We start from the raw sequence: 14,983 nt of genomic DNA, 5'->3' as shown, positions 1-14,983 counted from the left end.
TGACTACCTCCAATTGGCTATGACTACCCAATTGGCTAGGAAGCAAGTAAGTCCGTGGAGTGTCCTTATCAAAAGCAAGGCTAGTCCAGGTAACACATACAGCCAGCCTCCAAAATGGTTATTCCATAGCAGCAGTCCACATTGTAAATCCCACAGTGCTCTCTGAGGTGTGTGCCTGTATCTCACGGGTACACTTGGTGTTTGTCTGGGCATAACAAAGTAAGGAAATCTGTGAGAGTGGGAGAGTGTAAAAGACTACAGCTGTTGTTTCTGTTGGCCTCCAACTGTGCCCTAGGTTTGAAGTGTTGAGCCAAGACTCCGGGTTTCACATGACACATTCTGCCAACCCACCATTTTGATTGGTTAAGGGAAAAGGGAAGTTGCTTCAGGGTGGAGAAGGGGTCAATCTCCACTAATCTGATGGTCTGAAACTGCCCCCATTGTATGTGTGAGTGAGGCTCTAAATAATGAGCCATTGTATTACAGCAATACACATCCGAGCTAGATACTGGCCAGCTGGTAACAGATGGCGTGTGTTTTCTATCTTTGAAGACCCCCAGCTTGCGTTTCAACCTTGAGAGTGAGGGCTTTTTTCTCTTTTCCTTTGTTTTTTCTTTACAAATGTTGGCAGTGCCACAGTTCTTAAAGGTCTTGTGAAGCTTTTACTTTGGTGAAATAAAGAAATTCTTCTAGAAATGCAGCAACAAAACTAAAGACATACCATTTGTATTTTTTCTTTTCCTACCATGAATTCTTTTGAGCCCTTATAAGCTGTCAGACCTCAAGCCTACCACAGCAGCTGTTTCCTATCAATCGAGGAAGCTACACATTTTTTTGTCTCCTTCAAGCCTGTGCTAAATCAAAGTTGCAATTTAAACGAAATAGCTTTCCATATCCGTAAACACTTCTGTCAAGGTTACTTAAAGGTTAAAAATGTAATAAACCAGTTGGGTTCCTCGGTGGTATGACAGAAACATACTGGTGGTAGTGTTATTAAATGATTAGTTTCAAACTGTCTGTCCAGTTGCGTGCATACAGCTAGAATGGCTACATTGTGCTTGTACCGTTATTATTGTATTTAACAATAATGCATAGTCTCAAGGGCAAACACTTCCTGCTTTATGCATCCTTCCACACTGAACCACCCTACATATACCAGCTGCCAAACTATATCCTGTCGTGCTTTTGCATTATTGTTTCTGCTCAAAGTGGAATAATCTATTGATCTACTGAAGTGACTGACAACTCTAAACACTGCCAAAAAAAGGCGGAGAAATACGCTCAATTTAACTTAACTGCGTTTGTACATCATTTTTCTAGCTGGTAGCTTATTCTGACAACCTCAGCTTTCAGCAGGACAACGCAGAAACTGCTGAAGCTGATGTGAGTGAGCACAACGTGTCAGTGCCTCCTTCCCTCAGAGCAGATTTGATACTACAGATTGCATAGCTTTTTTTTAAATCACCTTTAGTACCTGTGAGTGGATTTGTCTCCTCAAAGCTCCAGTTACAGATGGAACATGTCTCCTACACTCTTTTAATAACTCCTTCCTTTAACAAAGATTAAGGTTGTCACTGTGTGCAGTGCAGAGTGATGCACTCCAAGCATTCAGATTAAAGTCATAGTCGAATGTGAAAGGTGAGTGAGAATATGTTGTAGGAGATATCTAAAAATAAGCACAATCCAAGAGCACAGACAAAATTGTGATGTGCGTCTGTTTAAGGCTTCATTTTATGGGCAAAATAAGAATATTGTATTTGGTTATGTAGACTGGGGCACTGATCGATTTCAACATCACGCAAACATGTTTTTACATATTAAACTGACACTTAGTCAGTGTCTGTCTTGATTGTTACTTCATGTCCATTTTGTTCAATGTCATTCAACATCTAATACCAGTAAACACCCGTGATGTTTACTCTGTGATAAGCAAAACTTACACAACAGAATCAAACTACAAACATAGTCCATGTATTATGTATTTATTTATTTAGTCTGGAAAGAGACTATGTCACTGAGGTTCATGGGAGAAACCAGAATCTAATCATTAATCTCAGAGTAAGAGAACAACAGGGCAGCCCCAGTCTCCACAGAGCCATCAATGATGCTTCCCCCTGAAAGTACAGGACACAACTGGAAAAAGACTTTGTCCTCTTCAAAGAAACTTGTCCTCATGCCAGGTGATGTTTAACTAGACTACTGTTTCACCTAAATGAGTGCAGAGGGGTGTATATGTGAGCTTTTGCTACAATCTGGATGTTTCATCCAAATACATGCCAACCCTTTAAATTAATTAGCACCTGCTGCTGAACATATCTGGAGAGGTAGTCTGCCTTAAACATTAATGTGGATGGCATCCAAGCTCAAACAGGGAAAAAAGGCCATGAGCACAGATAGATCATAAAATAAAATATATTCTGACACCTGAAAATGATAAGTATTTTTCACCTCTTACCTTCCCTCTACACACACACACACACACACACAAACACACACACGGAGTGCCAAACCTCCTGTCTACACCCAACAGCAGCACTGCAAATCAAGAAATATGGCTCTGTGATGTCAGTGGAAAGTTAGTCAAAAGGGAGGAGTGTCTTCAGTTGCAACACCATAATTTCACACAGGATAAAAATGCCCTTCTACCTTCCACTTAATTTCTATTCATGAGGGTGAGGGTGCAATCTACAGGAACACACTGATTAAACTCTACATAAGAGGAAGTCATTATGGGTTTCAACAAATTACCACTGGTCTACCTGAATATAAGCCTTTCATAGGAAACAGCGTCAGAGCAACAGGGACGTTTATGACACCTATGTTTTAAATAAATGAAACGGAAATATTTTTTATGAGGCCATGGTCCTGTCGTCCAGTGAAAAATATTATTACAGTTTGTTGATATAAGCTACTTGCAAACCTGTGGAATATTAGCACCAAACACCATCTGACTTTATGTGTAACTCCCAAAGAGCCTCAAAACTTGAGTTTCAGCAAACTGTATAGCACTGTTAATACAAAGAATTTAGTTTTGAGTAGTAAAAAATATAATATAAAAGCATTAAAAATGTATTCTTAGGTATTAGTTCTACTTTTCTTCTGTTTTGCTCCTTTTCCTCTTTGTTCCTTCTGATAGCCCAAGCCCAGCTTCACGCCCGCACACGGTACACACACACATGTACACACAACTGTGTGCCTGGCAATGGTCAGTTGAGGATAACAAAAGTATGAGGCTTTTCTAAAAATAGCCTTGGTGCACGAGTCTCTGTGAGAACAAACTTAACTGAAGACAGCAAGAAAACACAGCATTAGCCAAAGACCACATGGCGACATAGCCCCCTGACGCACGGGATGCACATGTTGGCACGCTGTTACGGATTGCGGGACAGCTGTGTAGATACAAAGTTTAACAGACTTCGTGACACATGTGCCTTTGGAGGCCATTGTGTGTACTTATATATGTATGCATGTGTGAATAACATAGGCAAACGTGTTCTGGAGAGTTCTACATAAAGTTTCAAATGTTTATAAAAAGACACCCATGCTCGTGGCATGTCTGTTCAGTAAACATCAAAGGAGAATATGTGTGTGCCACACTGGGATAGGACACAAACTATTTGCCTTCAGTTCAATAAATTGTTCATTCTTTAACTCCACACCACCGACAAACACACTGTAAGAACAATATTATGAACACAGCTCAGAAGGATTCCTGACCCAGACTCAGGTCAGACTCCAAATCCGCCCCCAACCTAAAACCGTAGAGGTGAATAAATGTATTTTGCTCTTTGTGTATTCAAACTACTTTTTGGCTTTTCATGCCCTGCTGCCTTTTCGTCATCAGGCCTCCTTCAGACTGCTTCCATCCATTTCAGCCCCCTGTTTCTTTGTCTGTTTGACCACAAACTCACAAGCCAGTGTCTGAGCAATCCACTCCAACTAGTAAAGCATTAGATTGGTGCTGCGTGTCAGAGCCCCGCTTCCTGGCATTGTGTGGCAGTGTTTATGTGGCATACCCCATTCACAGTGATCTAATGATGCTGTTAAAACCTTGCATCACTACCCTGCTCTGAACCTGGTTTTCCAGAAGCTCTGATGCGAGCCAGCTTTGATAAGTAAACACAGTTTTACCGATACTAAAATATTAACGGTTTAGATAGCTGGGCTGGTGTAGGCTTTAGGCTATAACAGCAACAACAAAAAGATTCCCTGAAGATTAAAGTGTTATTTTTAAGCACACGAAAGCCACAGAATTCAGAAAAAAGAGGACTTTTTTTCACATGACTGCCTGCCTGATTTCAGACCAGTCTGCACAGTTTTCAATCTGGGTTGACTTTTATTGGTATAATCCTACTTGTGCATTCAAAAGTTGTTATCTGAACACCAAAATGCAATCATGCAATGAATATAACATAAAGCTCAGAATGTATTTCTATCTTCAAGCCCTCACCTAAAATCACTCTATAAGCTGTTTTTGATTTCACTGTGATAACGTAGCAATGAGCACAAAGCAGACAAAAGGAAAGGGTCAGACATCAATAGCGTGAGCTGCAAAATGCAAAATTACAGCATGCTTCTTTATATTACAAATTCATTCATTCATTAGCCTTCCTCATCTGGCAAGCAAAACGCTTGCTTCAGGGAACTGGAAAACTGGAAAAACGGTTTATGTAGTTCATGCAACTGGATAAAATTGCATATTAGGCATTTGGTTTTGTGGTTTTTGGTCTCCTGTTTCTTTGTTAAATGTGAGCTTTTGCCTTTTTCCCTTTGTATACTGTTGTATTTTCTGGCTGATATAAACAATCCATTGTTCCTTCAGTGGTCCTTGGAGAGAGCAGAGTTTGCTGTTTTTTGTCTCTAGTCACCTATGTTTTTTCCAAGTCTCTGGCATAAATCTGTGCAGATACTTTCAAGGGCAAGAAAAATGGCCAAGATAATCATCAAACAAGCAGCCTGTGTCTGGTGATTTTCCTGGGTTATGAAAGCCTGTTATGCAAATGGCCTATTATTACTTTTCAAAATAGAACGAGTGACGCACAGTTATATTCATGCAAGTATATAAAAAAAACATGTATTGAAGATAGTTTCACATAAAGGTCCCTACTTTGCGTAAAGATGTATTTTCTAACTCCAGGACCTCCACAGGAAAGTACTACTCGACAATTAGCTTTGCTTAATTTGAGGCAGATGACCGCATTTTATCACTCCGAATCGTAATTATTTTTTTTAATTATCTCTCGTAGGTTTTCTCAGTAATTGTAGTGTAATATCAACACACACTGAAAACAAATAATCTAAAACTAATCTAAATTCAATTAAAGAAATCATACTTGATAATTAGAGGTCAAAAATTATAATGAACACGCTTTGATTAAAATAATCATTTGGAATGTGCTCTGGCACTGCTGTTAGACTGTTTTTATCATTCCTTCATGTGCAACACAGGCTATTTGGCGAAAAGATATTATAAGGTAATCGTACGTGTTCAATTTTATTTTACTTTTTTTTTTCATCTCTGGAAAGGAAATCAGTGATTAGACGCTGCATTAGACTTAAGGTATAATAAAAGACAACTGGTTATGCTCCAAAACAATTATCGCTGTTGAAGGTGTATTTTTGTTGTTTCTGCAAAAATTGTTGAAAAGTGTTTAAGTGGAAGAACTCAAAGTGACAACAGAGATGACATTGTATAGAGGGATGATTCAGATCGTGTTCCGTGTCAACGTTTCATTACGTGAACATCCACTGCCTTTTCAGAGTGAAAACTACCCTAAACTAAATAAAAGAGAAATGAACTGAATTCAGAGCATAAGGAAAATAGAGATCATTTCAGATTAAACACTAAAGTTAAATGTTACAACTGACAACATAGTGCTAAAAAAGATGGAGTCTTTAATTCTGGCATGTTAAACCATTTATATAGTTAAGTTTGATTGGGTGACCTGTGTCTGAAGAGAAAAACAAGATAGGGAGAATATTGTAAACAATTATTCATATTCATACACACGATGCTTTCAGTGCTTCTTTTGGTATGACATTTTCTTTCCACAGTTCTTTTATGGCTTTGTATTAAAAGCTCTGAGAAAACATTTTTAGATGCCTCTATAATTCTTTATGCGTTATTATATAACTGCTTCAGTTATTGTTTTTCCAGCTTCCTTTATAAATGATAGGAAATAATCTTGTGGTCTTCCCAGTGGCTGCATGATGTTTATCTGCATTCATCGGTCAGAATGTGTACAGTTGTTGGTGTAACCGAACGGTAACATACACTCTAACACACACGCACCCAAACAGTACAATGGGACAACTACAATTATCAGAAATATCTCTGAACAAACTCAGTGACCAGCAGCCAGGATACTGACTCATTCCTACTCTAACTACATTATGAAAGTGGTTACAATAGGTGCATTGTCTGAGTGTGTGCTTGTGCTTGTGTGTGTGTGTGAGGATGTCTGGGTATATTGAATGCTTGATCTGATTCTTCCCTGCCTCCTGTTATTCAGCACCTCTCCGGAGATGGCTGCTTTCCTGCATTAGTACTTCCCATGTCATGGTATGTTAATGAACAATGCTAGGACAACGTCACTCTTTTGAACTGCTCTGACAAGATGTCAGGTTACTAAGACATTTTCTGACCAGCAGATGACCTTTCTGCATGTAATTCTAAATGGCTGCAGCTACAGAGTTCTCCCCAAAACTGGCTGTTATACACAGACTGAAAAAGTAGGTCACTGATTCCTAATCAGAAGCAGCTACATTAGGAAGATGTCAAAAAAACAAACACATACTGAGCTAATTTTAAATAAGTATATAAGATATATATGTATATATACAGTAACCAAAGAGCTTCTCAGGTCAGAGTAATGGGATATTGTTCAACGCTAAAGTCAGTCAACAATTCAATTATTAATTACAAAATTGAATTGAGAATTCAGACCTACAAGCAAGCAGCAACTAAAGGGGGCTGCAGTAATGGCCTAGCAGTCATTGACTCGAAAGGCTTTTCATCCAAGTATTTAAAAAAATCCTTATATTTAAAATTATGTTAGTTTGTCCAAATAATGTATATTTTGTAAAATAATAAGCCTTTAGCCTTCAAGGCTACTGCAGCTGCAGATAAAATCCACATTCGTCCATCTAGATTTTTCAACATATTATTTCAGGATATCTAATGAACAACGTGTCTCATAAAATCTCAGCTTCTCTTGTAATTACTTTAATAGCCAAAGCAAGGAAAACTAAAAAGTCATCATGCTGACCTTGTTCAGTCTGATGACTTTTTTTCATGTTCCATGTTTGATGAACATCCTGACATCTTTATTACTACTGCTACTAAAGCTTCACAGCTAGGATTCAATATAGCAGTTACAGTCCTCAGCAATACAGACTGTTCAGATCATACTAAAGTGCGTTTGCACAGATAAGCTGCACTTTTTATAACTAGAACGTTACATCCCTGATAAAGGGAGGTTATTTAAATCCTAAATAATTACCACTGTCTTGGTGCAAATAAATTCTTTGCCTTTAGTTTCAGTATAATGTTTCCACATCAATATGAGGGAGCCAGATAACACTGTCCTATTGGCTTTATGTTGCATCACCAGTCATCAACGAGTGGTCAGTCTCGTTGATCATTACGGTCCTGAGGTCAGAGTGGTAACACATAGAGCAAGAGTGTTAGTGCTGTGAGTAGCAGGTGCTGCCTTGAATCTGTTATTAGCATTTTGTATTTTTATCACAGCCAAGCAGAAGGGCTGGTTGCCACCAACTAAAGTGATTACTAGGAAAGTAGCAGGTCAGGAAGAGACGTATGGCATTCAAGAGGGAAGGAAGGAATGCTGCAAATGAGATTCCAAACACAGAAGCAGGGGAATGATGTGGGTCACACATCCATTTGTGTAAATGTCATGCTTCCTCCGTCCCAAGGGAAGTAAACAACACACAACAGTCATGGAATATCTGGCATTACCATTGGTCTCAATGTGTAGAGTGACTGAGAACTTAAAGCATCTGCTCCCAGTCATTTTTAAGTCGCCATGTCCAAACTCTTTTACTTTGATGTGTTCTGAAAATCAGCAGCTTTAAAAAAGTATGTTTTATTTTTATTTATTATTTATTATTATTTTCTGTGCAAATAGTCCCTTAAAAAGTAACCTGTCCACAAAAAAGAAAACTGAAAGCAAAAGTAGAACATCAGTGCTTCTTGTGCGTCGGCTGTTTTAAAGCTATAAAATGCCTGCTAAAGACAAATGTCATTCTCCAATCTGGACTAAAAGAAATGGTTGGCTTTGTAAAAAAAAGGTTTTATCAACTAAAAATAAACAAAAGCTATAGCAGTGTATTTAATACATTTTGTGAAATTAATAATTGTTCTCTCTCTATAGCAAACTAAATGTACTTTACGTTAAAAAAAAAAGGATAAACATTATTTATACTGTGTCCAAGCTGAGTCAACTTTACGTTAATTAGTACCACTGCTGCACGATTAAATGTGAGGCATTCAACAGATTATTGTAGTCATAACAGAAAATAGCAAGCAAAAGAACTCCATGGAAAATACATAAAAGGGTTAGGAATAAAAAGATTATTCATTAGCTAAATTACATCTTTTATTCCATAATGAACAAGCAAAGAGTGAACTGTGATTTTCCTGTCTTTACCCTTCAGGGCTGATTGCTCCATTGACTCTGTTCCCATCCTGTGAGGACAGCATGTGTGTTCCTATCCTCCCACCAGCATTGTTCTCCCTGACTTCTGCTGCCCAGGGAGTACAACAGAGTGTACGACTTTGTCCTGTTTCTGTGCGTGCTGGGACACACTTACATGCTTCTACAATGCAAAGCAAGGCAGATTTATGTGCTGATAGCACAAATTGCACATGTACGTCTGTCTCCATGTATGTCCCTCTTTTACTTCAGTCAGAACACACAGTTCATTCAAAGTCTATCCAAGACAACCGACTGTGCAGATGAATGCTCAGATTTGGTATTAACAGTATTACCAACTGCAATAATAGCGACCTTGAAGAGTATTGACAGAGTACAGTCTGTTAGCACTACACAGCAAGTTTCATGTACTGAATGATTTGCCATTTATAATCTGTGAAATAATTTGCAAAGGACTTAGATGAAAATTTTGAAGTATTTGGAAGTATTTTACTGAGTGGAGATCATCCAGCAAAATGTGAATGTGACTGATATTGCGGCCAAAATTCAACTGAGCTCATAGAGAGATGGAGGATGAAAATCACCACTGAGCACACTTTCTTGAGACTAATGCTAGCTAATGCTAGCTTGCCAGCTAATCTACAAGCTATCTAGGCAAAATACTGTCTTGAGTGGATAAGATCAGCTAATTCATCCAAATTTCTGAGGCTGATATGGCAACTTAGCTTGCTATTTTCCAATGATTTGTTGGTTTTTATCCAGCAAAATGAAATATGTATAACTGATGTTTGCGCTTCACAGCACTAGCTAAAAGAAAAACCAAAGTTAGCTAAAGGACAGAAAGAAGTTACACGTGTCCTGCACTGGTGGCCAAAATCTGTTTTGTTGCTATTATATTTATACCCAGCTACAAGGTATATATGCTGGTCTCTCAGTCAGTTTACAACATAGGGTATGATAGAGGGTAGAGGAGGATTTCCCCTCTCTCTGGTCTACATATCTCCCCCCTGCTAATTTTTTTTAATATCCCCAGTGGGGATATAAAAATGCACCCTACCCCCTCTGATTCTTACTGCTTCATTTCAGAACGATCTACAGCATGAACAACAACACAGCGAGAAAGTGAGTTTTCCTTTCAGCACTTCAACACAGATGACACTGCCTGTTAAGTGGGGCTATAATCTAATTCTTTCCACTACAACCTCTTATTAAGCCACTAAATAAATATGCTTTAGAGTACAAACCTAACCAAATAAATGAGAAATGAACCAAATTCACCCCCCCAAAAGAAAAAAAGCCTAGATGTATTCCTGGACATCATTGGCATCAGAATTCCTTACACAGATGAGTTATCCAGCTTCTTATCACTTTTTACAGCTATGCAACAGGGCTGCTGTCATCATGCAGTTCTAAAGGGAATCTTCAAATAAATTATGTGCAGGGTTTGTTGGCTTTGCAACTGATGGTGCCTCTTCTGTGATGCACTAATAGAGAGGAAAAGCCACAAAAGAGCAAAACGATCAGTCATACACTTTATAATGAACCTGATCGTCATTTACTGCATATTGAATACGGTCCATGATGCTGCAAAACACTTTAAAGAGCCAAGTCATTTTCACATATTCATTAACTCTCAAACTCAGAAAGTCTACTATTGATCTCAATAAATATAACATAGTTAGAGTTGCCTCCTTTGCCTCTTTAGAGATTTGAATGTGTGGTTAAAAGAGGAGCAGTGTGCTGCAGATGATGCTCTGCAGGATAGTAGAATATATGCCAACATGCAAGCAAGCTATTAAATATAGAGGAATATTTGTTTTATTAAATATTTTTATTAAATACCCAGTCGGCCAAACATTGCTAGGTGGAAGAAGGATCTGATTTAGTTTTGGTATGTTTAACCATTTGTATTGTTTCACTGAGCCAAATGCATTTGGAGACAAAAACAGGAGATGGAGAAAATTGCTCTTTTTAAGTGAATTTGATTAATTAAAAAAAACAACTTCACTACATTACTTTAAATGCTGAGATTAGATGTATACGTTCAGAGCTTTTTTTTTCTGAAGCTCATAATTATTTTAATAAGACAAACAGTACCAACTAGAGCAATGTCCCGTAAGCTTCACTGTGCAAAACTGGTGGGTGACGCACACATATGTGAACAACAGTTCCGTTAAAGGCCACAGGTATCATTAATAACAACAGCTGTACACGGGTTACTTATGGAACCATCTATAAACATTTATTTATCTAAATATTTTGCCATAGCAGTATTTTTTGGCTGACTCACCCAAAACACTGCTATGGCAACGAGCGCTGTAAACACCTCAGTTCAAACACACAGAGGACACAACTATGAAACAGGAGGCCTTCTGGAGTCTGTCTTGTCTTGAGTCATCTGAATGTCAGGAGAATGCCAGTGATAGCATCCAAAGTCCCAACATTTACCGACCAAAGAGAATACACTATAGGAGACAGTGCGGGTCTGCTGAACTGAGCTCTTCTAGTAAGTGCTCTGACATCAGGGCAACGTGTCTGACGAAAGAAAAGCATCATCAAACACTCTGCGCAGTAATTAGTTTATAGGTCACTGAGCAAATGCTGATGGTCATTCCTGTATACTGCTCAAAGTCTTGCATATTCCCGAGATGCAAGTGATAACGCGATATTGTATTAGTCATCAAGCTGATGACAACTGAAACAATACTCTCCAGTGATTTCCTAGCTCTCAGTCAGTTAGGTCTGTTAGGTCTCCCGTGTTGGTTCTTCATACTGTAGAAAGTCACTAACTTTGTTAAGTGTTGGTACTGGAAGCAGGTGTCAGGCAGTCTGTTACAATTACTGAGACAGGGTCCTCTACAGTCATTGGTATTGACATGTGTAGAGCACTCCTTCATGCACAGTTCAGAAGAGTAACTATTCACGAACCCCATTAAAATTCAGGCACAGTCACAAACAGGCAAACAACTGATAACAAATAAACAAGGATAATGCAAGCATAATTACTCAGGATTAGCTAGCCTTTGTTGTGGGGGTTTTGTAAAAATGCACAACTCCATGAATGAGTGGTTAAGTAGTAGCACTGGAGTATGAACGTTGAGATCTTTAGCAAAGATTACATTTTTAAATCAGACACACTTTTTATGTGTCTGTATTCTACTACTTTACTTTTGTATGAATTAGTTAAAGTACACTTATCAAGCCCGGAATTTCTCCACATGTTAAAATGGTGTTCGTAGAGCTACGAGAAACAGCTTCTAACAAACGTTTAAGGAGTGGATGTAAGCAATAACATCATTCTCAAAGCCAATAAGAATATTATGAACTTCTACTGAACTTAGTTTAACTTAGTTAAAATGCACATTGCAACAGGAAAGCCTCTACTCAGCACTGAAACATCCACAGCATACATGTTTGGTTCTGGATGCTCTAAGCTGGCCTAGCACAAGTTTAATCAAGTTTATCTATACTGTGCTTTTAGAGAGGATTATGTTAGACAGATACATTTTTACATATTACAACATTTAATCATATGTCAGTAATCTACAATTATTAATATCTGTCAGCTCTTTTGAGATGCCAGCACAGAACACTGCATGCCTCATTCACTAAGCATGAAAAGCCAGTGCTGAAGGGAAAGTGGTTTGCAAAGTGGCTTGCAGATGTGAAGTCATTTTAGGCAGGCTAACTTGGATAAGTAGATAGCATTATATTATCTGGGCTAATGGACTCTGCACGACAACATAAACTTAATTTTCATCTCTCCAAAGCACTTTATCTGCTGGTGTGGATAGAGACATTTTGTATGGGACCTGCAGCTTCAACCTGAATATTTTATTCTTCATTAGGCAATTAAGTTACCACATGGTTTCTTGCTTTATAAGATGTTAAAAGTCAGTTGAGAAAGTGACTCCATGAAAATCACAGCATTAAAACAGTGCGCCGTAGGAAAACCACTGGCACTGTGTGTGGGTGCATGTGTGTGTGTGATTTACAAGTGCCATAACTTCTCGTGATATGCCAAAACAGTTCAGGCCAATGTTGTAAATAAAACGAATGGAAACTGTTATGTGGAAAAATTGAAGGAGAATGCAAGAGGACCTCTTGGCTGTGTGTTGTTCTGTAATGTAGCTACAATATGGCTGGGAGTGAAGATGAATCATTAAAAAAGAATAAGAAAGAATGAAATAAAGCTCTCTGTTTGCATACAGAGTGACTAAGGGATTGTTTGATGCAGAAATATGTATATAGACTTAGACGTATATATGTGCCACCTCGGGTTTGTGGGTATGTGCGGTTACTTTCTCCCCAACTGTGCATTCCTCTTCCTGCTTAAGTCAAAATTTAAAAAACAAATGAACAATCAAACATACAGAGACAGGGATAGGGGAGAATGACATAACATCTCTCTGGAACTTTCCAGACAGCACAGAAGACTTCACCGAAAGACAAAGGGAGATGTCCCTGATTTCACAACAAGAGATAATAAATTGTTCCCAAATTTAAAAAAAAAGAAAAAGTCCTGTTCAGACTTACATAACTCCTTTTTCCCTTTATTGGAAACGTACATGGACACTCACATTACATTTACATTATGGACTCTCCACCATTAAAGTTTGCTGTAAACTGTGGAGTAACACAGCACAACCTAAAAAAAACATTGCATTCAGTTCATTCACATTTTTTTTGTCAATAAGTAGGAGGTGACAGGATGCTGTGTTGACTGCTCTGAAAGTTTGCTCAGTCTCAGTAAATATTTACATGTTACTCATTTAGCATTGCAGTGGACTGGCTGTGCCCTGCGTGCATTTGAACTGTGGCCTTTTGTCCCATCCAGGCCAACTACTGTACAACAAAATCAAGAAAACCCACGCTTTTGTCCACAACGCCATCTGTGTTCAGTGGGTCGTAGTGCTCACAGACGATACGTGCCGATTGTGATGTGCGCCTTGGCACCTGGCAAATTACCTGTGGCGCCTGTTTTGTCTTATGCTGAAACAAAACACTTGAGATGAGCCTGGTACTCATCAATACACTATATTTTTAAACAGTTTCCGTGAATAACTTATTTAGTTCATTCAGTAAAAAAAAAAAACACAACCAACCCTATTCTTAGGCCCGGTCATGCGCTGAGCCATATGAGATAAACACAAAAATCTTGATATGGAGTCCTATAACCTTTGAGCTAAAATTAACAAATATGCAACTTAGGGCCTGAGGAATAATGAGAGACAAGGATTAATAGAATAGTTTTTCTAGTGGAAAATTGCTGGGGCTTTACTCATATTTTTCTGTGTCACCCTAAAATAGAATATTTAAGTTCCTGTAAATGTTTTTCTTGCTTATTATTACAGCACAGAAAGTATTATGTAAAGGCGAGAAAAACAGAAGCCAATCTTTTCTCTGAAGGTACGTCACTCCAAACACACAGCTGTGTGTTCTATTGTTTTAACCTCTTTAATGTGTGCTTAACCCTAACTATCTTTTCTACTCAATGAGTGTTTTTCTAGCGTTCAACCTGTTTAACATAATACATATGCTTTACTCTCCCAATTATATTTTAGACATTAGTTATAAAAATATATATATTTTTATAACATTAAATTAGTTGTGCGGGAGCCAACACAACAGAACTGGACGGCCTGATTATGTGCACAGTGCACAAACATTACTGGAAAACATCTGCATACGTACTGAATTTTTAAGTTATGTTCAAGCCAACAATATGTTTTTTTCTCTCTTTAAATAATGCTAAATAATGTTAAACAACTGTTTTTATTATTTCATGTAAAAGTAAGAGGGGGGGAGTTAATGTTATATAATGCTGGACAGCTACAGAAACTGCCTTGCATGAGAGAAAACTGCAAGTCGGCCTCAGTGATTGGGCTGGAAGTACGCTGAGACCATTTTTACGACTGTCAGAGGTGTCCATAACATCATGCCAAACTACACCGATGTTAAATGTTAAATACATACTAATTTGTTTTCATCAGTGTTCATTTTATACTATCTGCCTGGGGCCATCCTTATGTCAACGCAAGAATGTAAGCATCACACACATTCAGTAAACACACTGAAATAGTTTCCCCACCCAACATCTGTAAAGAGAGGCGATATTTATTCAAAATCCAAACAAACAGATTTTTTCTTTCTTTCTTTGGGTTGCTTGGGTTAGATCCTCACATGTCAGCGACATCTGCGAGGGGGTGGGTGTCTGTGCAGCGAGAGGAGAGTCAATGTAATGACCTCACTGGAAATACAATTTATTGGTTTTAGCTCCTTCTGTAAAAACTATTGTAAAAAAAAAA

General features: G+C 38.2%; 1 protein-coding gene across 3 annotated transcripts in view; it reads right to left on the bottom strand.

Moving 5' to 3' along the window:
• Positions 1-14,983, bottom strand: part of rgs3a (regulator of G protein signaling 3a) — a 123,757-nt gene that overhangs the window by 14,552 nt on the left and 94,222 nt on the right. The gene's annotated exons all lie outside the window — the stretch shown is intronic.

Source organism: Mchenga conophoros, linkage group LG7 (assembly GCF_057382185.1).
Source record: "Mchenga conophoros isolate Kocher_MC1m ecotype Shallow Benthic linkage group LG7, M_conophoros_male_GT1.1, whole genome shotgun sequence".
Classification (NCBI taxonomy): Eukaryota; Metazoa; Chordata; class Actinopteri; order Cichliformes; family Cichlidae; genus Mchenga; species Mchenga conophoros.
Note: the sequence above shows the minus strand (reverse complement) of the source record. Positions and strands in the feature narration are given on the sequence as shown.